Source organism: Onychomys torridus, chromosome 1 (genome assembly GCF_903995425.1).
Source record: "Onychomys torridus chromosome 1, mOncTor1.1, whole genome shotgun sequence".
Taxonomy (NCBI): Eukaryota; Metazoa; Chordata; class Mammalia; order Rodentia; family Cricetidae; genus Onychomys; species Onychomys torridus.
This window is the reverse complement of record NC_050443.1, coordinates 91,418,657-91,444,747: the sequence shown is the minus strand read 5'-3', so window position 1 is coordinate 91,444,747 and position 26,091 is coordinate 91,418,657. Positions and strand designations below refer to the sequence as shown.

At 39.0% G+C, this 26,091-nt stretch overlaps 1 protein-coding gene across 6 annotated transcripts in view; it reads left to right on the top strand.

Moving 5' to 3' along the window:
* Positions 1 to 10,118: 10,118 nt before the first annotated feature.
* Btbd10 (BTB domain containing 10) overlaps positions 10,119 to 26,091 on the top strand; it is a 59,756-nt gene continuing 43,783 nt past the window's right edge. For 4 of the 6 annotated variants that reach the window (XM_036189711.1, XM_036189690.1, XM_036189679.1 and 1 more), the window contains exons 1-3: positions 10,119 to 10,303; positions 10,540 to 10,626; positions 14,147 to 14,211. The gene's annotated coding sequence lies outside the window, so the exon portion shown is untranslated. The remainder of the gene's footprint in view (positions 10,304 to 10,539; positions 10,627 to 14,146; positions 14,212 to 26,091) is intronic. The other 2 variants (XM_036189722.1, XM_036189699.1) reach the window with 1 other exon arrangement.

Below are 26,091 nucleotides of genomic sequence, written 5' to 3'. Positions count from 1 at the left end.
GATGTGGGTACTAGAGTCTGAACTCAGATCCTCTTAACTGCTGAGCTATTTCTCTAGTCTCACTTTTTAAAAAGAAAAATATAAAAATGAGCATCCACTCTTCACTCTTGAGATTATGTAGTAGCATGCTGCAGTACCTTAGAATTTCAACATAGATTATTTGATTACACACCATCTTTTTATTTTTTACCATATTCTTGTTTTAATATATTCTCTTGGTTTTTATTCTAGTTAGCCACATATATAGGCATTTAAAAAACGAATATCTAATTCTATTTTTTTTAAGTATCTGTCTTTGTAAATCATGGAGCCTGTAATTCCCATATTCCTTTTCTCACCATCTACCATGGCTGAGCATCCTATTTCCCATTTTAAAGGTTTTTGTTTGTTTGTTTTTTGCTAGTTAGTATCTAATATAACAGAATGATATATATGAATTATTTAGGATAATAAATTGATTAGGACGAGGCCCACAAGCTCAATTATCCTGCCTACCTTTTAGTGCCCCACCCTCTATCCCTAGGAGACAACCTTGGATTATTGGAACTCAGTTTCACCCTTCCTTCTTTGGAGATGTCTGGACTCCTCTTTGCATCAAAGGCTGTTTGGATGGACCCCCGAAGGACAAATTCTGTTCCACACTTGGAAGCCACCGTTTTCACTTGTGGCATCCTTTTATTTCTTGACTGCTGTGTCTCGGGGCCACAAACATGCTAAGTACATTCTCTAAACACTGAATTATATCCCAATCATAATCTATTATCTTGATCTCAGGATATTTATGAAGTAAGACATTTGGATTTTCAGGGTAAGGTGGTAGATTAGAAGCTGCCTCTGTGAATCTGTGACTGAGAAGAGAAATAATTCACAGACCCTCTTTTAAAAAAGAAGAGGACTCCCCAGTCATGCTGCCAGGATTTGGGGTGGGAGAGGGCCACCAGACACCATCATGGAGAAGAGCAAGGTCAGATGTGGACATATTAAGAAATTTAGACAGTAAGGAATTTGGGCTGTGAGGGCATGAAGGTTCTACTTTCTGAACCAAGGAGCAAACTCGGTAGCATGAGGATCACAATAGAGAATTATAAGCCTAAACCTGTGGTCAGAAAACTGTTCCTAAGCACACTGGATCACTTGATTTCTGGAGCATCCCCCTAACCCCCAGGTGGAATCTTCCAGGTGGAATCTGAAACTACTGAGACAGGAGTGCTGGCTTCTCTCTGTTCTCTCTCTAGTACAAATCTCAGATCTCTACTCCCTCTGCTCTCTGAGACATGTAGGAGATACCACTTGGCCTGCATATTAAACACCCTACATACACACAACAAGGATTCTCAAGTGAAAACCTTCTTCCACAGGTTGCAAAGCTGTGACCAGCTTAGCTCCTACTGAATAAAGAAGGGAAGTTCCTAAAATGAATGTAATGTCAAAACAAACAACAGGCCGGCTCACCACTCTGCTAGTTTACAGCACCAGAGTGAATGGTAGGAAACCCAAGAGAGTCCAGCTAGAAGCATACCTCCCAGAGACCCAGAGACCCACATAGAGGCCTCTCCAATTTGTTGTTTTAGAATTATTTTCTTTTTCTCATCTTTTGATGTTTTTGCAATTCATTATGATTTCAAAGGATTTAGATCATATTTATCCTTCATTCTCCCCTCAACTACTCCCCCGCCCCAATCTTCTTTCCAACTTGATGCTTTCCTTATATTCCACCAAGTTTAACAAGTGCTACTGGCGTGCACACGGGTTGAGGGTGCCATCTACTGGAGCATGGGTAACCTACCAGGCTACTCCACTGAAGAAAACAGCCTCAACTATTCCAGGAACATCAACTGCCTACAGTGCCTCAGCTAGGAGGTGGGGGGGTCTCATGAGTCATTTCCCTCTTTACTTTGGAGCATTGACTGGCTTGATCTTGTACAGTTTTTTATGCTGGCAACCACAAGTTCTATGAATTCATGAGTGAAATAGTCAGGTTCAGAAGACATTTTGCAGCAATCTTCTCATGCCTCTGGATTTCCCAACTTTTCTGTCTCACTTTTCTGCAAGGTTTCCTGACCTTTTAAAGTTAGGAGGTGAGATATAGATGTTCTGTCCAGGGCTGAGTTAATTCTCTGCAGTTTGGCTTGTTGTGATTTTCTATAATAGCCACCATTGCAGAGAGGTATTTCTGATGAGATTTGAGAGCTGTACTATGGTTATAGTATTTAGAAGGCAGTGTTGATACTATGTTCCTTCAATAAAACAGAGCAGTAAGGTCTGACCTCTCCAACCACAGGTTCTTGGCCAGATTTATATTACATATGAGTTCCCTCATGTGGAGTGGAATGTTAAGTCCAACTAGAAAGCTGTTGGTTACCTAATAACATTTGTGTCACTATTGAACCAATGGGCATGTCCTGTCAAGCCATAGATTTCTGGAGCTTGTAAGAGTCACAGTTGAGTAAGACTGGTTTATTTATTTTTTTCTCCCCTGGGAACCTGCAAAACACACATCAGCACTATGAAAGCTAGCCAGAATGAATGATGCTTCCAATTCTGCATCAGCTTGATTTCTCTATGTTCTGCCATCAAACTGTGGTGTTTTCAGCAAGTCTAGCATCAAGCTCTAGAGGGTAACCGAGAATAATGGCAATAACCTATATCCTTTGGGTGGCTGTTTTTATTTGTAAAGAGCTATTTTTTCTTCATCTTTAATTTTAATGTTTTCTTTTCATTGTTAAGTCAAAGTATTTTTTTTTTATCATGTGCTCTTTCTTTCCTTACATTCTTTTCTGAAAAAAAAAAAAACAAACATTTTTTTCTAGCCAAGCTTGATGGTGCATACCTTTAATCCAAACACTTGGGAGGCAAAGCCAGGCAGATCTCTGTGATTTCAAGGCTAGCCTGGTCTACAGAGTGAGACTGTATGTATGTATGTAAGCATATATGTGTGAGTGTGTGTGTGTGTACATATAGTAATTTTTAAAAAATTAAAACATAATCACATTGCTTTCCCCCCCCCCTTCCTCCTTCCAACCCTTCCCATGCTCTCAAATTCCTGGTCCCTGTGTTTTAATTGTGGTTATACTCTCTCTCCCCTAAATATATAAATAAAATCTGATCAGTACATATAATATTACTTGTATGATTTCAGAGCTGACTACTTGATGTTGGATAATCAATTTGGGGCTCTCCCCTGAGGAAGGCTATTTCTCCTTCTGTCAGCATTTTTTGGTTGCCTATCTTTATCTAGGGTTGAGGCTTCATGAGATTTCTCCCTTTCATGTTAGCATGTCTATTGATGTCATCCTTGTTCAGGTCTTCTTAGGCAGCATGTTCATGAGACTTCATGAGTGTAGCTTCTTTGAATTCTCAGGTGAGGAAATGTCAAAAACCCTTTTAGTTACTCTAGCTTTTACAACCTTTCTGTTCCCTCAGCCTTAGATGCAGGAGCAGTGCTGCAGAAGCATCAGTTGGACCTGGGCATTCATATGGTCACTTGATTGGCTGTGGTTTTCTGTAATGATCTTCATCTGTTGCAAAGCGCTATTTCGTTGATGAGGCATGAAATACTTATTTGTGAGTATAAGAATAAATATTTAGAATGTACTTAAGAATTATGCTGGTTTAGTAAAATGGCAGTTATAGGTTCTCCCCAAGATCTATGATCTCCTTATGACTTGGTAGTTAGTTAGGTTTCCAGTACCAGGCACGATTTCTCTCTTATTGAGCAAGCCTTAAAACAAAACAAAACTGCTTTACTTGATGTAAATAAATACACCTGTTTCTTAAAAGTCAAGGATCACTCAATGAATGAACTGATTATATTGTAAAAAGGCATTTATTAGATTGGTTTATATGATAGAGGCTAGGTAATTCAGCCTGGTGCTACCACTATAACAATCTGCTTTGTCTCTTTCACAGGGAACCTGGTGAGGCTCCCTCCACAAATTCTTAAAGCTAAATCCTTAACTGGCATGCTTGGAAGCTGGGTTCTCTTTAACTTGGGAGGAGCCTGTGGGCAAGTTCCACAAACCTCTGGCATTAAAGAAGTCTAGAAATGGTTGTCAGCAGGCTGGGAAGACTTTTGAAAAACTGGTTAGCTGCTCAGCACAGCAGGCTGGGCGCTTTAGCAATACCAACATGGTGCTGAAGGTGTGGAGGACTCTTGGGAGAGCTGCTGGCCTTTCATTCATTTAGTGTGGTAGATAGCCATCCCAGCATTGGCCTGGAAGTTCCAACTCCCATTGAGGCTTTGGTAATGGTCACGCCCACAAGGCGGGGTGGAGGAGGAAGTGGAAGACCCAGGATCGAGAGGAGGTCTCTCTCTCTTGGTGCTGGGACGCTGGACGCAGGAGGTAGACCAAGCAGAGTTCTCCAGAGAACACCGCCAGACTGCGCCATACCTTTGCCAGACCCTACAACCTATCCCTTCATTTGTAAGTTACCCCACAAAATAAACCTCCCTTTTAACTACGTGGAGTGGCCTTAATAATTTCACCAATATCTGGCGCCCAACATGGGGCATGAACCCACAACCCTGAGATTAAGAGTCTCATGCTCTACCGACTGAACGTTAGAATTTCTCTGTATTTGTTGTATTTTTCTGCTCTGTACAGATATAGAAATATAAGAGCTGGTGAGGTGGCTTAGTGGTTAAGAGCACTGACTACTCTTCCAGAGGACCTGGATTCAATTTCCAGCACCCACATGGCAGTTCATAACTTTCTGTAACTCCAGTTCCAGGGGATCTGGCATCTTCACATATACATACAGGCAAAACACCAATGCACATAAGATAAAAATAAGGTTTTTTAATTAAAAATGAAAGAAATGTAAAGAGGTCTTAGGCTTTCAGTTTAAAAAAATATTTTTAATGGTGCTAGAGAGTGAATGTAGAGTCATTAAGCTACACCTCTAGCCTCAAATCCCAGGTTTTAAAACTGAAATAAGATATAGACAACACACCTTAGTTGTCAGAGTATTTGGCTAACATGCATGAAGCCCTGGATTGTATCTCCAGCATCATATAAAGCTGAGTGTGTAGGCACAGCCTGAAACCTAGTCAACAGCTGTGAGATGAAGGCAGAGTGATTGAAAGTTCAAGGTCATCTTTGGATACACAAAGTTCAAGGCCTTCCTGGGAGATGTCACTCTGTCTCAAAACCAACTTAAAAATGATAAAATAGATTCTAAGTCTATGATTTATCATTAATTTGCCAAGCAAGTAAATAGGTAGCTGTATCGTCTGCTTTGAAACAGTTTTGGCTTAGCAGGCTGTGACAAAGGCAACTGTGGAGATCAAGATATGCCCTAAGTTACTCCACATTAAAGGCGCTTGGGTTTTCAGGCTGTGCCTTACCCTACAGGACTTCATTTTATAAAGCAGCAGTTTGCTCAATTTTGAGACAGGATGACTTTGCAGCTTGTTTGTGCAAGTAAACAAGCCCTAAACTGCTAACTTCATGCAAATAAAAAATTATGTTGAGAACACTAGTTGCTCTTACAGAGGTTCTGGGTCAATTCCTAGCACCAACATGGTGGCTCAAAACCATCCATAACTCCAGTTCCAGGGAATCCGATGCGTTCTTCTGATCTTTTTGGGCACCAGCCATGTACATAGTATACACACACACACACACACACACACACACGCACGCACGCACACACGCATGTGTGTTCAAGCAAAACACTCATACCCATTTAAAAAAAAAAGAAACATTTAAAATAAAAAATGCTACTATTGAACTTATTAAATTAAATCAGGGACACACAAACACCTATGTGTCTAAAAATCATTATCAGAAGAACTAGGTTTGTGAGTTTAACAAACACACCAGACCAAGGAATTTTGCAATCCCCTCACATGGGTTATATAAAGGTGTATCATCAAAACATTGTATGTGTATGTGTCAGAAGAATCAACAGTTATTAACAAAATGCAGACTGTCTCCAGATTAGCAATGATTTCTCTGTTGGGCTGAATCCACTTGAACTTCCATTCATCTGGACCCACTGTTCCCTAAGCCATCTCTGAGGCCTTGAGCCAATCGTGCTCTGGCAGCTTTGCCACAGAACAGCTCTGGGATTGGGTTCCTTGTCTTACTATCTTATCTATTTACCAACAATGATTCTCTTTCGATTTTGGACCAGCCTCATGCCTGGTTGCCTTCAGTTAGGCTCCTCGGAATTCTATATACACTTTAACTCCTCTTTTCCTGTTTTGTGACTCTTATTTCATTGTGTGACATTGCTGTGGGATGGTCTTTCTATACACTATGAATATGTGTTGCTATGATTGGTTAATAAAGAAGCTGCTCTGGCTTATGAAGAGTCAAGTTATAGTCAGGCAGGAAATCCAAGAGAGAGACAGGAAGAAAGGCAGAGGCAGAGGAGATGCAAGCCTGCTGCCCAAGGAGCAACATGACAGCAGACCAGTAATGCCACAGCCACATGGCAATACATAGATTAATAAGATGAAAGAGCTAGCTAGAAAGAATTCTTAGCCATAGGCCATACAGTTTGTAATTAATATTAAGCCTCTGAGTGATTATTTCATAAGTGGCTGCAGGACTGCAGATGAGAGAGATTTGTCCTGACCGCAGCAGCAAGACACAGAAATCTTTTGACTACATGACATGTGCGGTCTGAAATTTAATATTAGCAATTACAATTGCAATGGAATAAAACAACTTTGTTTTAAGGCAGATTATGGTGGGTCATGCCTATAATGCCAGCACTCAGGAAGCTGAAGCAGGACTGCTTCAAGTTGGAGGCTAGCCTCAATTATACAGTGCATTTCAGGCCAGCCTAAGCTAGAGATGTATGAGACTGTCTCAAAAACAAACAAACAAAAATACAAAAAACTTGAGTACCTGATAATCCCACCAGGTGAGAATAATAATACTGGGGTTGGGGATTTAGCTCAATGGTAGAGTGCTTGCCTAGCAAGTGCAAGGCCCTGGGTTCAGTCTTCAGCTCTGACAAAAAAGAGAGAGAGAGAGAGAGAATACCACCACCACCAGTTTTTGAGCCAAATTTGAAGCAAACTTTATTAAATACTGGCCAGGATGATAGACACGGACCAGATCCATACCCAGGATTCCCAGAGAATGGCCATGAATTACCTTAGTCAGGTGCTTATTAAGGCAAAACCCACAAGGTCCCGTACTTCCTGCCTTCATCCAATCGGGCAAGCCTACCTCCTGACATACTTCCTGCCTACATCACCTCCTGCCTACATGTGATTAAGCACACATGTACAGCTGGGCAACCAACCTTGTTTACAGAAGTGAAAAGGTGTGGCTTGTTAGCTTACAGTAACATCTACACTCAACCTGTGAGTCATTACCCTTTTGGGAGTCAAATGACCCTTTCAGAGGGGTTCCTTATCCTGCATATCAGATATTTACATTATGATTAATAACAGTAGCAAAATTACAGTTATAAAGTAGCAATGAAATTAATTTTATGGTTGGGGGTCACCATAACACAAGAAACTGTATTAAAGGGTCACACCATTAGGAAGGTTGAGAACCACTGTCATACATGAACAGCCCTGAGCATTCCAGGGAGTTTTCTGTCCTTGAGCCAAGCAGGGCTTACAGGTTTACCTGTCCTTGGACAAGTGTGGCTTACATGTTAGCAGCTTTTTGTTTTATAGATCTCTTAAGCACAGTAATTTAAACTTAAAACATCACTTTAGCTCTCACATTCAAAGTAAAATCAGTTAATTTAGGTGACCCGGGATTGTGAGATTGCACAACTGGTACAATGCTTGCCACACAAGCATGAGGAACTGAGCTCAGTTTCCAGTACTCTCCGTGGTACACAGTGCTGGTGAAGCAGAGACAAGAGAAGCCCCGGAGTTTGCTAGCTAGCCAGCTTAGCAGAATTCAAGAGCCCCAGATTCAGTGAGAGACACTGTCTCAAAAAATATAGTGGAGAATAACTGGAAGATGCTAACATCAATCTCTGACCTCCACTTCAGGTACACACACATATACAACTGCAAACACTCAGGCACATATAAGCTACTTAAAAATGACAAAATTGACAGAATATGTGAATTTGGTATTCAATCAACTCTGATATTGTGGAAAAACACATCTGCCCATCTGTTACTAACATAGCTCATTTAGCAAAGGAATTTGTTCATTGTTTCTAAATGAAAACTTCTTTCTCTATTAAGCTCTTTAGTATTGTTTACTGGTGTTATGGAAGACTTTAAGTGTTTGAGCCTTAATCCATGTAGCTAGCAGTTATCATTAGAACAAATTTATGTTTATTTGAATCAATGGCATTACCTCCATATACATAGCTGTTCTTAGAATTTGAAAGCTTTTATCATTAAAGACAGTGAACTCCAGGTTAAGATGATCTGAATGCAATCCAACATGGACTAAAGTTCCCATATTTCATTTAACATCCTATACTGTTTTCTGAAAAATTCCTAGAATTTATACTAGAACTTATAAATCACACTAAACATACACCTGATTGGCCCACAACAGCTAGAATGACTTTCTTTCTGCTGTCCTATTATGTCTAGGCTTATTTGTTGGGAGTACTGTGAGCCACATGAAACCTATGGGATATATAACTGTATACAATAATGTGACTAAAGAGATATTGGCACAAGTGCTGTCATTGAGTCAGAGCCTTTCTTCAGAAAATGACAGCTTTAATTCAGACATGAATTAAATGGAAGGAAATGAATGAATCTGGTTTGACTGATTCACTACCCGACTTGTGCTACAGTTACCCAATTAGAGATAACATACAGAAAACTTTGATGACATATCACGATTGGTGAGGATTTTGTTACTGTTGAGAATTTTCTTGCAGTTTCTCTAACTTTATTCATGTGTCAAACCTCGTTTAGCTTGTTTTTCTTAGACAGTTTTGAAAATTAGGGGCAATTTCCAAGACAGCAGAATGTTAGCTATGAAAACTTGGTATGCTATATGACAATAACCTTTGTTTTCCTTTGGTCTCTGATATTTAAGTCCTTTCAGGAGGAAAGTATGCTCACTATCCTCTTTTTCACTTCAAATGATAATTTCCTTAGCATAAAGTTAGTGTGGAAAACACTTGGCATCACGTGAATACCGGACACAAGGAATTTTTTCTTACAGTGACTAGATTTTAAACATGTTCTTTTCACAAAACTGTTTCACACCAAAATACTGAAACCATATTCTCTTCCTGTTTATGCCCTTCCCACTCTTTACCAAATTGGGGAACTTCTACTTTAAGAATGAACTCAAATGTCATTCCTTAGCGGAGAATTTTTGGTTTTATTTGAGACAAGATCTCACTCTAGCCCAGACTCACCTCGAACTCGCCGCAATCTTTCTGCTGCCTCCCTCCAGAATCCTAAAGCACCACGCTCTCTGAGAATTTAACAAGATAGATACGGTCTCAGAACAGCTCCTACAGCTCACTATGGGGAGTGCCTGCCCTAGCACAGCATAATGGGATTATCTATTACTCCTCTGTGGGTCTGAATCCCTGGGGTAAGAGTTTTTGAGCGCCAGGGCGGTACCTTTCTCACTGTTTCATCTCTTTAGAGCCTAACACTAGGCACACAGTAGGTTCGGTTACACTCAACTACCGGAACCCTACTTGGGCGAGTCCCGTCCAGGTGACTCTCCAGGTCCCAAGGGTGGCGCCACCGCAGGCGTTTCAGCTGGAGCACCGGTTCCCGCCAACAGAGCGTTTGAAATCTAGGGGCAGGGCGGACGCAGGGGAGCCGAGTGTGTCCCTCAGGACCACCGCCTGCCAGCGCCTCGTGCTGCCCGTACCTGCTGGCGGACCCCGCGGAGGCGACCCTGGCGTTTGCTCCGCTCACGGGAACGCGCTCCTGGAAGAAGGCTCCCAGGCGCTGCTTTGGCCGGGCGGGAGACGCTGTCCGTTTTTGCCTAACGGTGACTAGAAGCGTGGGGAGAAAGTGTGCTCAAAGACTGGTGGGTGGCCTGAGACCGGTCCTGGCTGCGCGATCGCACAGGACCCTCCAGCGAGGACCCTGAGCCGCCACTCAGCCCCTACCGGGCCTGGCGCCACGCCCACTATGGGCGGAGCGCCGTCATTCGCGCGAGAACTCGCCGCGCCGCGCTTCTGCCTAGTGCAAGGTCTCGCGAGAAGCGGCTAAGAAGCCGGCCTGCAACCTGCCGGGGCGGCTCTGGTAGGCGCAGCTGGTGGAGAGGCTGCCCTACACCTAGCACCGGAGGGATCCGGTGGAGTAGGCGGAGGAAGCGGGGCGTCGCTCTCGTATCCCTTCTCCTCGACCCTCAGTGGATGTCTCGGGGACCGGAAGGTTGGAGCGGGCTGGGCGCGGGCGGCTGGGTTTGCGGTGGAAGCCGAGGGCGAGGCTGGCTGCTGGGGCCGGGGTCCCAGCGGCTGGGGGAGCGTGGGTGGCGCTCAGAGCTGCCGCCTCCAGCACCGGGTCTGGAGAGGCGGAGAAGGGTGATGCTTTATGGGTTAGGAGCCCGGAGGCCTTTTCCCAGGGGAACAAGGCGATCCCTCACACCTCCTTTCCAACCTCCTTTCCAGGGCAGAGTAACCCCGTGCCCCGCCCCTTTCCTGTCATCTCTGGGCCACCGCAGCGACAACCCGGAGAGGGCGCATCACAATAGGGCGGTGAGTAAGGCTCCCAGTTTGGGGATGAGGTGGTGGGGGAGTCGCCCTTTGGGTAGAGGATGAGACACCTGTTATGTGCTGCGTGGTTTTATCCTGTAACCGTATCAACAATGGTAAAGCTTTGTTTGCCTCTAACTTGCCCAGAAAAGGTTCTGATTTATTCTCTGAGAGACACAAGTCTTACCACTTCTTGTATTTGGGAATGGGCTTGTATTTGCGATTTCGCTTAGCAGTTTGTTAGTGCCGGCCAGTGTGCCTAGCTAGCCTCGGCCTTTATCAGATTCCCATTTCTTTTTTCTCTTGAGAATTTTGAATCTTCCCCCTGATAGAATTACTGTTTTTCGTCCCTTATTTGGAGTCCATGACATGCTAAAAACAGTTTTCCACTTTGTGCATTTAGTTTATGAAAATATTTTATAGCTGTGCTTTAAGAGTCTCCATGCTTTACGTTAACAATCTGAACGAAACAGTACAATGCATTTATTGTCAATAGGTGTCTTTCTTTTTTTTTCCCTGCCCCCCTTGCTTTTCTTACCTTCACTAGCCAGATTTGATCAAAACTTTTTAGAGAGGGGGTTAGGGATGACTTTGAATGAAAGAGACTGTAGAAATTGGAATAAAAGATACAATAAAGCACGCAAATGTAAAAGCTAAAAAGAGTTTCTGTGTGGGAGAGTCCATCTAGAATTTAACCCTGGGCTTTGAACCAAGGACTGATACTTGAATGTTAAGCAGAAAGCAATAGAAAATATTTGGAAAATTACTTAATAGTAGATAAACATTGAGTTAGTAAAGTTTTTGAGGAGAGTCATTTTTCGAGTTTTTATGCTTAATAATTTAACATAGAGCTTATCTATTTAACTTTTATTCTTATGAGTGGAGAGAAAGTAAGAAGGGAGCTTCAGTAACACAGCGTATGGTAAGGATTCAGAGTGATGAGTTCAGAAAGTTGCAAACAATGTTTTTGAGTTAGATATTTTCTCACACTTTCAAAACTTCTAGATGGAGCTTTTTACCTCCTCTACATTATTCTCCCACCAGTCTGAATTTTGTTCGGTTTCATTCCTTCTGTTCTTCAAAGACTTGTATAACTTTTTTTTTTTAACTATTATTATATGAAATCACAAGGAACTGTGGTCTACTTGTGGCCTCTTAACATTTAAATGGCCTACTGAAGTGTACAAGTGATTGGAAATACTATGCATCTCTCAGAGAGATAGAAAGTGAGTAACATTCACATGCCTTCAGGTACTAGACAGGTAATGAGCATGCCAGATGCACCAGAGAGCTGCTTCTGTCTTGTGTGAGAGGCATCAGTATTCAAGTCCAACTGATTAATTGTATACATGAATGTGGAATCCGTCTTCAGCATTCTTAAAAGACTATAGGAACTCCAGAATTTTAAATATAGTCTCCTGATTTTTAAAAATATTGGCAAGTAAAACAAAAACAGGTTCATGTGGCCCCAACCAAACCTACTTGTATTTTGATCTTTAACATATGAAATTATTCTAGAGCTGTGTTTTATATCTGGTTTAAAACTTGTATTATAGGTCAGAATTATTTAATAACTAGAAGCAAAGGTTTAAATCAACTATGTCAGTTAATTTGGAATTGCAAACTTTTAGAAGAATTGGGGAAAATGCCAGATTTAATTAAAATCAGTAGATTAGTTTAATGCCCATTAAATACAGTGCTACAAATTAAATGGGTACTTTCTGCAGTGGTTTCTTTTTGTCTACACTTTGCTTTTATAGTTTATTACTGGCTTGAAATTAATAAATGGAAAAATTCCAGAAAAAAAGCCTATAAGTTTCAAATTGCATACTGTTCTGAGTACAATGATAAAATTAAGTTTCTCCCACCATCTTTCCTGGAGCATAAACCACCCCTTTATGCAGGTGTATCTGACCAGAATGTGCTACCCATCCATTTGCCACTTTAGTAGTCATTTGGTCATCAGCCTGGCTGATGACGTCACAGTGTGCTCAGGAACCGTTATTTTATTTAGTGAGGCCTGGTACAAAAGTAGTGCCTTTAGTAACTCAGATGTCAACAAGAAACCATGAAGTGCACATCGTGTATGTGAAAAAGTGAAAGTTCATGACTCAAGGGAAAGAAAAAAACATACCAAGGTTGCTAGGATGTGTAACACTGCAGTCACAGAACCTTTTACCAGGGTATGTTGTTACAATTTTTTTCTATTTTATTGTTAATTCTTGTTGTTACTGTGCCTAACCAGTGAAGTTTCCTGTAGGTATGTTTGTGTAAGGAAAAACATAGAATACCTGGGATGTGATTCATTTGGTACTAGGTCACAGTTTCAAGGATCTACTGCTTAACTTGGAATATACACTTTAAGAGGGGACTATATTAACATAGTTACTATGAGAATAACTGACAAAAAACTTCTTAGTGTTTATTACTAGGTTTGTAAGTATCTTAAGAGCAAATTGGTTTATTTAGAAGGTCGCTATTATACTTGTATCTATATATAAAATTAAGTCCAGGAGACCCTCTACAGTCCATTTCAGGAATCATGTACTTATTATTTGTTGTACCTTCTTACCACATTGTGTCCCTGGGCATTAACTTTTACCAAAGGAAATACAGGTCCCCTGGCACATGGGGAGAACAAGAAGGTTGGCAATGGGATGAAGAAAGTTCATTGATTTAGATTACTTTTTCTTGTACGAAAAATGGGTACTTTGGTTAAACTTTGTGCCTAATACATTGTATGACTAACAGCATTTGTGGAATTAAAGCTTGTGGATTAAAACTCATTTACCCATTAGTAGAAAGTACTTTAATCACATAATCTGCTTCATGCTTTGTTGGGCTGTGAGGAATAGGAGTTTTATAGGTCAAACTCGAGTCCCAAGAGATGTTGGGTCTTACAAAGTGAGGGTCTTTATCTTCGTGGTAAAGGCATGAGAGACAGCTAGGTGAGGAAGAGTTTGGAAAAGGAAGATGGAGGAGCTAAATACCCCTCTGTTACTGTGCAGTTGTACAAACAGGACTGACCTTTATAGCTCAGTTTATTATGATTTGTATAAAGAGTGCAAAGGGTATTGTTTTTTAAGTCAGGACTTTTGAGGGATTTATATACTAGATTTTCTTCTTTTTAACACCATCTTTTCAAGCTCAGCTACGCTAATATCTCATCAGCTCCCTGCTTCTCTCTAGAGCAAGAGGTGAAAAGAGAAGACACATACTATATTTAAAAGACGTTCCTATTTGAGAGTTAAAAACATTTTTTTTAGGGATTTGTTTTATGTTTGTGCAGATTGTACCTGTTGGTGGAGGGTGGACCATCATTCCCTCCCATATTTCTATCATAAAGTAGGAAATGCTCTCTTGCAAGTAGCTTTTTGCCCCCCTCCTCCCACCCTCTGAAGTGATTTTTCAAAGGAGGATTAGAAGAAGGGGTTGAATGGATTGTCCTCAGTGCCTTTGGTTCTGTTTTTGGGTCTCTTGATTCTTAGGACATACATTTTCAATATATTCATCTGTATGGTAGGTTTATCTGTGCAGGCTGGACCTCTGTGAGGGAGAAGGAAATGGAACACCTCCATGTCTAACTGGGTAAGTTTAATTTACAATTGAAGTGATTTACTATTTGGTCAGTGATTTTGATTTTATATATATATATATATTTATTAACTCCTTTATTTTGTCTTTTTGTTGGTTTGAAGTAAAATTATGGCAGAGGTAGGGTTTGAGGGAAGAGATAGTTGCAGGTATTTGTAGTAGAGGAAGAGTTGCAAGTTGTTTTTCCCTAATCCCAAACTCTAACCTGAACTCTAAAATGCTCTGAAAATATGAATCCTTCTGAGCATCCACCTGTTGACCAACCTAATGGTGTTTCGTGTGTAAAATTACCTTTAGAGTATGTATATAGGATGTTTATGAAACATAAATGAACTTGTGTTTAGTCTTGAGCTCCATTCCCAAGATACTCATATATGCAAACATTAAAGAATTTTAGGAAAAAAATCCACAAATCTGTAATCTGAAACATTTCTGGTCCAAGACATTTCAGATAAGGACACTCAACCTGTTTTTAAGTTTTGTTTTTCTCTCTTTTATAGAATGTTTATTAGAATTCAAGCTAAAGTTTTAGTTTCCTTAATATGGCCTGCTGGTTTACTTTGTGGTCCTTGAAACTGATACCTCCTTGCTAAGAAGTTAACAGACTAGAACTCAGAGGTAGAAAGTAGACAGTTGGAATTCAGAGATCTTTCTAGAGAAAGATTAAAAGCTTAGTCAAGTTTTTATGTAGGCAGTAGGAATGCAGTGAGTCAAGTACAACTTTAGAGTATTTGGATTAGACTAGGTAAGAGAGTCTGTGATCACATTCTGAGTCTGAATAACTCCAGAATCTGAAACATTTGTCATCCTAAGCACTTTGGTTAATGGATACTTAACCTGTATTTGAAATAGTAAAACATAAAGAGGAAAGACTTCGTTAAACATGTAGTCTTATGTCACAATTTCTGAAGATTGTAAGGTATTGTTGCTTTTATATATGCCAGTGAAAGCAAAGATACCTTACTTTATTAATAATTTAATTGTATTCTGTTTAAAAATGTAATGTACCTGATTTTATGATATCCCAGGAGGATTAGTGGTATACATTTGTGTGTATAATCTACACACAGTAAATCCTCTGTATATGTTAAGTGATCTTGATATTATTTAATGCTTAAGTCAATGTAAGTTCTGTACAAATAGTTGTTCTACTGTATTTAGAAAATAGTGACAAAAACTCTACAATTTAGAGTTCATTATATCTGTGGGTGTTGAACATGAGAATTGAAGTGTGAATCCTAATTGGTCTTAATAATAAAAACGCTGAGCCAGCTATCGGGACAAATGCTGAAAGATCCGAGAGACAAGAGCAAGCTACAGCCACCTCTTACCTTGCCAACCTCTTAGCCTGAAAGGGATGAATGCGTTCCTGTCTCCTCCTGTCTTATATTCCTCTCTCTGCCCAGCCTCATCACTTCCTGTTTCCACCTGCCTAGGGCTGGGATTAAAGTGAGTCTCCCATGTACTGGGATCAAAGGCATGAGATCCTAAGTGTTGGGATTAAAGGTGTGTGCCACCACTGCCTGGTCTCTGTGGTTAACTACTGGCTAGCCCGCACTCTGATCTCCAGGCAACCTTTATTTGTTAGAGCACAAACAAAATATCACCACAGAGAATACAGAAGGTTGACTACTCATTTTTATCTTTGCAGTTGAAAGAAATAATGTATTAGTACCTAGGGGACATAAAATTAACATTTAGTATTTGGCTTCGTATAATATGAGAGAATGTCATAGTGAATCACTGATTAAAGTACTACTTGATTACAAACTATGAATAATAATTTTCTAAGGTCATTTAAAATTATGATCATACTTTTTTTTTCTTTTTTCTTTTTTTTCTTTTTTTTTTCCCCAGAGCTGAGGACCGAACACAGGGCCTTGTGCTTGCTAGGCAAATGCTCTACCGCTGAGCTAAATCTTCAACCCCTATGATCATACTTTTATTCTTGAATTATTTTGGAATCATTTAGGTTTGAGTTTAAAGCTCATTGTTAGCTTTTTGACATTAAAGTTACTTAATCTCTGTAAAAATCTGTTTCCTCATATGAAAATGTGTATAGGACATAATTGTTAGGGATTTAAGGGAAAAGGAGGAGTATTTTAAAATGTTATGTAATAGTAGGGTGCTCTATCATTATAAATGGTTAGCACTTTGGCTTTTCTTTATTTATGCCCAGAAGATAGCATATTGGCATTGTTGTCCCTACTTCTCTGCCTACCTACCCTGTGTTTTTGAAACACACCCATCAGTTAGCTTACACACATATCTGCCCAGCTCATTTGGAGAAGACAAGTACAAATTTTTATTTATAGCCTTTGGCAGTGCAATTTTTCCACGACAATTTCAAAATTATTTTTTTTTACTTTTTCCAATAAATATTGAACAGTAGGAAGCCTTTCTTGTTTTTCATATTGGTATACATTGTCTGATATTTGGTATTCTATATAATTTGAATGCCAGGTAGAAAAGAAGAGGAGTGGATACTTTGAAAATTGTCCATTGGAATGTTTTTTAAAAACCAAAACATTCATTAATTTAAATTATTTTATTTTCCACTTTAAGATATCAGTGATCATTATTACCTGTAATGAGTAGAATGTTCTGGAATTTTTGCTTGGAGACTATATAAAATGACAACTTGAATGTAATTTTTCAAAATTATGATTATTGTGGGTTATAGAGGGTGTCCATACCACAGAGCATGTGTGGAGGTCCGAGGACAGCTTGTGACATTAGTACTATTCTTCCACCTTCACGTGGGTTCCCGACTCTGGTCTCTGCTCACCAAGCTTACAGTACAAGCACCTTTGTTCACTGAGCCCTCTTGTCATCCTCCCCACCTCCCCCAAAAAATACATTTTAAATCTCAGTTGCCAGGCGGTGGTGGCCCACGCCTTTAATCCTAGCACTCAGGAGGCAGAGGCAGGCGGATCTTTGTGAGTTCGAGGCCAGCCTGGTCTACAGAGCGAGATCCAGGAAAGGCACAAAGCTACACAGAGGAACCCTGTCTTGAAAAACCAAAAAAAACCAAAAACCAAAACAAAAAAACAACCAAAAAAACTCAGTTACCTAAGAAAGAATTGTAGATAAAAGTTTGCAACAAATGATTTTTATGATCTTTATCATTTTTGGATGGACATACAAAGTTCTGACTTATTTTAAAAGTAATTATTTCATTCAGGGCAGTTTGTTTTACAGAGTATGGGCTTAAATTTACTTTTCTAATGTCTAGAAAGCAAATGGTGCTGTCTACTCTTTTTAACTCATTTATTCATTTAGAGGTTGTGTGTGTGTGTGTGTGTGTGTGTGTGTGTGTGTGTGTGCGCGCGCGTTCCCTTTTTCTCGAACTCAAGGCCTTGTGCTTTGGCATGCTAGCAGACTCTACTGCTGAGCTGCATCCCTAAGCCATGGACAGCTGCTCATAGAAGCCTGTAACTTACCATATGATAGTTAATTGTAGGACATTCTTCATTTCTTTGTATTAAAGAAATTGCTAGTTTCTTCTTTAAAAGAGAATATTCAGTTATTGAAGACTAGCAGAACTATCAAACCATAATATTTAAAAGTACTTTAAACTAATTAATGTGCTTGGAAGAGAAAACTGAAGCACATGTGGATCAAGACCTTTTAGCTGATTAAAATAGTAAATAATACCTAGAAATAGGAAGGCTGAGCCAATAATATAGATTGACAGTTTGCTGAGTGTTTTGACCTAGTGCCCACTCTGGTAAGTTCGATGTACTACTTTATGAGATGCGTGAAAATGTTTATCATGCAGTAGGAAGAAGACATTAGAACATCTATTTATATTGGTTTTGTTTTTGTTTTTGTTTTTCAAAACAGGGTTTCTTTTTGTAGCCCTGACTGTCCTGGAACTTGCTGTGTAGATCAGGCTAACCTTGAACTCACAGAGATCCGCCTGCCTCTTCCTCCCAAGTGCTGGGATTAAAGACATGTGCTACTACCGCCTGGCATATATTGGGTTTTTACTGCATGATTTTTTTTCATATTCCTTTTTGTATATGTACTACATATGCAATACTGCTATAGTAGGATATGTAAATTACACATTTAATTTATGTTATTTGAGCTCAAAATGCATTAAGAAGAGTAAAAGCTGCTATATTTTAGATATCTATGCACATCTAGTGAATATTATCTAACGATAGCCCTAAACAGTTGTTAATTTTGAAATAGTTTTATGGTGAGAACTTTGAAACACTTCTTGTAAAATTAGATTTCTTTGGAGATTTTTTTTTTCTGATTTTTAAAAGTAATATGTATGGCATGTAGTTTGAGACATTTAGCAAAGGTCAAAGAAGAAAATAGCACCATAATCCTGTGATTCAACGGTAATTGTTACTAGTGACAAATATATTCAAACATACAATACACTAAATGTACTCACAATTAGAATCATTCTGTAGGAATGATTTAAAAATTTTGTTTTGAGAAATTAAAAGGAGGGCTGGAGAGATGGCTCAGCCATTAAAGGCTAGGCTCACAACCAAAAGTATAAGAGAAATTAAAAGGAGACTCAGATAATATAATCAGCTCTCAGATAATATAATCAGCTCCTTACTTTTGGAAGTTTGTTCCTCCCCCCCATCCCTTTTGCCATAAATGCTTTGCTGAAAACCTTACTCTATGAATTTTGTTTTGAATTGTGTTAGAGTGTATAATATTACTTTAAAAGTTTATCTCACAAACTTGAGTATCCATTTTCCCAATACTTCAGTCACCATTGGTTATCTTTCAAACACGTCTGTGATGGGAGGTGTGTGTGTGTGTATGCGTGTGTGTGAGAAAACTATGTTTAGACTAACTCTTTGTCTTACAAAATTTATAGTTTGTTACCTATCTTTTTAGTTTAGCTTACTATGTCATCTAATCTGATGCTTCTTGGGAACTAGTTTGTAGTCTCGGTTCCAGGCCCTGATACTTTTAAGGAGTCTGCCAAAAACATTAGCATATGGCAATTCACTGTACATTCTTTTTTTTTTTTTTTTTTCATTTATTTCTATTTTAAGTGCATTGGTGTTTTGCTTGCATGTATGTGTACGTGAGGGTGTCAGATCCCCTGGAACTGGAGTTACAGAAAGTTGTGAGTTACCATGTAGGTGCTGGGAATTGAACCCAGGTCTTCTAGAAGTGCTCTTAACCACTGAGCCTTCTCTCCAGCCCCTAACTGTACATTCTTTTTCTAGAATTCTTTGCCTTAAAATTCTTTGCTGCTGGATTTTTTAAAGATTTATTTTGTTTATGTGTGTCTGTGTACACATGGAGGCCAGAAGAGGGCCTCATTCTTCTGAGCTGGAGCTATGGGTGTTTGTTGGATACCTGGTTTATGTGGGTGCTAGGACCTAAACTCTGGTCCTCATGATTGTGTAGGAAGTACTTTTAACCACTGAGCCATCATCTCTCTAGCTCCCAAAGCTCAGAAATTTTTCTTTGTTTGTGAAGCTTAGTGGTTTTGGTTTTTATTCTGAAAGTCAGTATTCACCTGTTATTTTTCCTTGACTTTGTTTTTATGTTCTACTTTGAACTTTTTGCTTTCTGGAATTCTTGGGGAAATAAGATAATATTAAGGAAAGAAAATTCTTTGTTCTGTTTTAGAATCTTTTGGTTTTTCAAGACAGGGTTTCTCTGTGAAGCTTTGCGCCTTTCCTGGAATTCTTTTTGTAGACAAGGCTGGCTGACCTTGAACTCACAGAGATCCACCTGCCTCTGCCTCCCAAGTGCTGGGATTAAAGAAATGCACCACCACCACCACCACCCGGCTCTGTTTTAGAATCTTATCTGTCATCTTTTTTTCTGAGTTTGGCATTTTGATGTGTTGTATATTAAATCTGAGAGATGATATATTATAGTGGGAAAAACCTCCCAAATTTGACTGTAGAGATTTGGAGCCCAGCTTTAATTGGCTGTGTGATAGATGCTAAAACAAGTTACTGAAATCAGTCTTAATTTAAAGGGTCTTTGCATATAATTTTATTTCTCAAAATGGAACACTGCCAAGATTCCTAAGTTATAAGGATATCTAGAGAGTGTTTTTCTGTTACCAAGTATTTTGTCCCAGGGCAAATTTTAGATTGTTTAAAATGAAGAGGGAAAAATAACTTCCTTTATGAAAAATATTGTAATATTTTGCTTCTGTGCCAGCAAATACAGTAGCTATCAGCCTTCATGGGTAACATGACAGCTGCTCAGCTTCAAGAACATTATGGTCATGTCAGATTCCAAAGAAATAGCTATACAACATAGGCACATGTGGCTATTTAAATTAATTTGAAGAGTAAGTTAAAAATGCACTTCATCTAGGTATGGTGGCAGAAGTCTGGACTCTGAAAACCCAAGAGACTGAGGCAAGTGAGTCACTGAGAGAGGCTAACTTGAACTACATATTAAGTTTAAAGCCTTTACATAGTGATACTTCATCTAGAAAAAAAAATAAAAATAAAGAAATTAAAATTCTTCAGTTGAACTAGACACTGTCTTTTTGAGCCAGGTGTGGTGGCACACACCTTTAATCTCATCACTTGGGAGGCAGAGGTAGGAGGATCTTTGTGAGTTCAAGGCCAGCCTGGTCTACATAATGAGTTATAGGACAGCCAAGGCTATACCATGAGACACTGTCTTAAAAAAAAGAAAAAGAAAACAGACACTATCATTTCCCTCTTTTATTAATTTTTCTTATTTTTTAAAAAGCATTTTTATTTTTTGCATGAGTGTTTTGCCAGCATGTATGTAAGTGTACTGCATGTATGCCCGGTACCAGTGGAGGCCAGGAGAAGGTGCTAGATACCCCAGAACTGAAATTATAGATGGTTGTGAGCTGGGAATGCTGGGAATGGAACCCAGGTTCTCTGAAAGGGCAGCAAGTGCTCTTAACCACTGAACAATTTCTCCATCATTTATTTAAAAAAATTATAAAACATTTATTGTATATTGAGCAGGTGCTTTCCATACCCCAGCTACCCTTCTTTTTCTTGTTCTTCTCCCTCCCAATCCCTTTTATTCCCTTAGACAGTTTCACTTCTACTTTAATGTCACGTATCTGTACATGATTTTATGTATCTCTAACATCTAGGAACCACAAATGAGAGAAAATGTATTTGCCTTCCAGTTGGATCCATTTTCTTGCAAACCATATAGCCCCTTTATGACTAAAAAAAAATATATCCATTGTGTACAAGTAGACCACAGTTTCTTCATCTGTTCCTCTGCTGGTGGACACTGGGTTGATTCTTCACCATTATGCACACATTGATTATGTATCACCATACTTTGACTTGGAATCCTTTGGGTCATCTGTTAGGGCCATTTTTAGTGTTTTGGGGAACCTTCCTACTGCCTTCCCTAGTGGCTGGACTAGTTTACATTCCCAATAGCAGTAAGAGTTCCCAGTTGTCAACATCCCCACCAGCATTGGTTCTTTGTGTTCTTCATGACTGTCGTTCTGACTGGGGTAGGCAGAATCTCAGTGTGGTTTTGATTTGCATTCCTGTGACGTTGGCTAGTGAAATTGAATGATTCTTCATATGTTTATTGCTTATTTGTATTTCATCTTTTGAGAATTGTCTGTAATTTTATTAGCTGGGTTGTTGTATTTCTTGTTTAGTTTTCTTTTTCCTTTTTTTTTTTGGTTGCTGTATATTCTAGATAATAACCTTCTGTCAGATGGATAGGTAGCAAAGATTTTCTTCATTCTATAGTCTGTGTCCACTGGATTGATTGCTTCCATCCTTTGTAGAAGCTTTTTTAACTTTATTGTCAATTGGCATTATTTCCTGAGTGACTGGAGTCCTAATTAGAAACTGAATCCTTTTATCTTGGAGAGTTTCCCCTGCATTTCTCTAATAGTGTCAGAATTTCAGGTCTTCAATTAGGTCTGATTCACGGAGTCACGGGGTTGATTTTTTTGTTGTTGTTTTTCGAGACAAGATTTCTCTGTGTAGCTTTGGAGCCTGTCCTGGAACTTGCTCTATAGACCAGGCTGGCCTTGAACTCACAGAGATCTGCCTGCCTCTGCCTCCTGAGTCTAGGATTACAGGAGTGCACCAACATCGCCTGCCCGGCTTTTCACCACCACCCAGAGTTGATTTTGTACGTGAAAGACAGAAGTCTATTTTCTGTCTTCTCCACATCTAGATACTAGTTTTCCCAGCGTCATTTGTTGAAGAGGCTGGTTTTTTCCAGGGTATGTTTTCGTCATCCTTGACTGTACCTGTGGCTTTACATCTCTATCTTCCTTTTCTGTCTCATTGATCGCATATTTTGGTGTGAGTACTGTTTCATTTGTTTAGTTATGATGGCTCTGTAGTATAACTTGAGATCAGGTATAGTGATACATCCAGCAATTTTTCCCCCTCAGGTTACTTTGGCTGTCTGGAATCTTTTGTACTTCTATATAATCTTTCAGGATTTGGTGTTGTTGCTTTTTCTGTTTCTATGGATAACAATATTGAAATTTTATGGTGATTATATTGAACCTGTAGATTGCTTTTGATGGTATAACCATTTTTTGTAATATTCTTCAAATCCAAAACTGTGGGAGATCTTTCCATTTTCCAGTGTGTATTAGTTACTTTTTTATTGCCATGACAAAACATCATGATCAAAGCAACTTACAAAAGGAAGGATTTGTTTGGGTTTATGATTCCAAAGGGATAAGAGTCCATCAGCAGCAGGACAGGGAAACCTGGCAACAGGTAGACAGAGTATCTGGGGCAGCAAGCCGAGTGTTTACCTCTTTAACCTCAAGTAGAGAGCAAACTAGAAATGGCAAGAGGTTTTAAACTCTCAATGTCCACCTCAGTGATATACTTGTAAGGCCATACCTCCTAAAACTCACCAAACAGTGCCACCAACTGTGGACTAATTATTCAAACATCTGAGCTTATGGGAGATATCTCACTGAAACCACCACATAGTATGCTCTTCAATTTCTTAAGTTTTCATTTTAAGAAAGTCTGTGATTTCCTTGGTTAGCTTTATTCTAAGGTATTTATGTCTATTTTTTGAAGCAGTTGTAAATGATGTTGTTTCTGTAATTGCATTCCTAGTTTGTTTCTAGTATATAAGAACATTGTAGTAGCCACATTTCATGTGCTTAATAGCTCCAGAGCCACTTTTTGGACATCACAGATGAAACATTTTGTTTTCACACAGTTCTTTCTGTTGTAGAGCACTATAATCTAGAACTAGCATCATAGGGCACTTTCTAGACAAGCAAAATATACCAAAGGAATGAAAGGTAAAGGTAATAATAAATAGGTGAAAATGAAGCTTCATTAGTAAAGACTGAAAAATATGTAGTATTGGAAAAGCATCATGGAAGAAAATCTGTAAGAGTTGTTTAGAAGCTGTTGCTCCTTAGAGTTGAATGTAGTCTCTGATTCAGGCATTTTGGTGGCTTATAGCAATTTTGTCTGTGTTACTCACATGTCAAGGTGGTTTGCTTTGATTTTAGGATATTTCTGGTTTTGAAGGTAAAGCTATTTGGACATAGTAAGAAGAGAAAAATAGAATCGTAAACATAGATAACAAAGTGATTTTTTTAACTGAAACTCTTATCTTTTAGTAAGTTTAAGAACTTACAAATAACTGCATAGTATTCATCATTCTAAGACCATCTAGTTATTTATAATTCTTAACTATGTTAAGCAGATGTTTAGAAATGCTTGGAATTCAGAAAGATCTTCAAACATTTATTGTGCTATTTTTAAAAAGACAGACATTTTTTAAAAGTATTAATACCTCGACTACGAAGAGAATGAAGTGCATGTTTGGGTACACACAGTGAGAGGAGAGAAAGGAGCACAAGCTGAGCAATGGGAATGTTCACACAGCCTCAGCAGTTTGGAAATGGAGGCATCATTGCCAGTACATTGTCAGGCTTGCCTGACTAGAAAAAAAGCGGAAAAAGGGAGAGGAAGGGAGGGAGGAAAGGGCAGAGGGGATACTGGAGGAAAGAGGCCGGGAGTGAGAGATAAGCAAACAAAGTAATTTTAATACAAATTCTGTGAAGTAATACTTTGGGTGTGGGGAAATAGCTCAGTTGGTAAAGTACTTGCCATTCAGGCCTGAGGATCTGAGTTCAACCCCCAGATCCCCATTAACAAAAAGAAAAAAATTCCTGTTTGTAATCTCAGTGAATGGAAGTTGAAGACATGCAGATCTCTGGGGCTTGCTGGCCAGCCTTTGTAACATAATAGAGTTCCAGGTTAACTGAAAGAGCTTGCCTTAAAACAAGATGAACTGTGTCCTGAGGAGCTATACCCAAGTTTGAACTCTTGTCTTCACACACAGTGCATACATAAATAAAAGAGTAGCTTGGAGGCTGAGGGTATAACTCAGTGGTAGAGCACTTCCTGTCATGCATAAAACCCTAGCTTTGATTCCTACCACTGTAAAAATAAACTCCTATTTTGATTGCAACAAATCAGAAAAGAATAAGCTTTGACTACTTAAAGGGCTTCTGTGTGAAGTGAACAATCATCTTTGAGGGATGTTGGGGAAACCTAGGACTCTGTTGGTGTCTTTAAAAATATTTTCGAGGGATTTATACTTACTTTCCTCTTTATATCTGTCTCTCTTTCCTTTCCATCCTTCCCTGTTCATGCATGTGCACGTATGTGCTTTAAAGATAGAGCCCAGACAAGTATGAGCTACATTCAAAGCTCTATTTCTACTTTCTTGATGTTTGTTGCTTAAGAGCAGGTATTGTCACTAGAAATTGGTTTATAATTTTTCCCATTAGTGCTCTTTTTTATGACCGAACTGTAGGTATAGTTATAATTCTCTTTTTAAGGCAAGACACTATAAAGGCTGCTTATAAAATATTTATGCTTTGTATTTCCTCTGCTTTAGTGGATCATATTACATGCCTGTCAGATTCTTTCATCTTAATTAATTAATTAGAACATTTTGTAAATGCTTGCATTCAGGTTACACTAAGCTGTACTAAGCGGTGGGGACATAAACATGAATTATACTTTGTTCTTGTCCTCAAGGACCTTGTAGTATAATAATGGACACACGGCAGACACATTTTGCAGTCTGTATATATTGATCATATGTACATAAGCAAAACAAAACTATACTTAAGCAGTTATTAAAGAAGAAAAATTCTGTTGTTAAAAAATATTTGTAACAAAGCCACTTCCAGATACTTTGTTTAACACTATTTTGTTAATTTATCTTTATAAACACCATATTTAGAAAATTCAAATAATGTGAGAAGGGAGTCAATGAAAAATGAATTTCTCTCTTATTTTTCTACTTGATATTTCCAGACATTCTATTAAATCTGACTTATCTGACTTCTCTAAAGCTTTTAATATTAATCATGGTGTGTGTCAGTAGTGGCTGCAAATGCTCACCGTGTTGTATGTGGTATTAGATGTGTTCCAGCTCTGCAGCTCAGCTCACTGTTGTTCACTACTGCTCTTGTGCTATCTTATTTCTCATCTTAGTGTTCCTTTTAACTGGAGCTGAATTTCCAGTTTACTTTTTGATGCTTGTCATATCTCTGCTGAGATTCCTTTTGGTTACTCAAAACTGTTTTCTCCTTTCAGATCTTTGGATCTGTGGACCTTTGTTTGGATATATTTATAGAGAGTGCTTTGAAGTTTGTTGACCCAACTTCTGGGTCCACATGGAGTAAATTTTTATAAGATCCCTTTTACTGTCTTTGTTTCTTAACATGTCACAATTTTTAGTTCAGCATTTTTAGATTGTTACAGTGTTATCATGAGGGTTGTTGTTTGTTGTTCTATGGCCTATTTTGCCTGTATTCAGGCAGACTTATTTCCCCTGCACTGTATAGCAGCTCTGTCAGTTCCACCCTTTTCAAGATTTTTACTCATT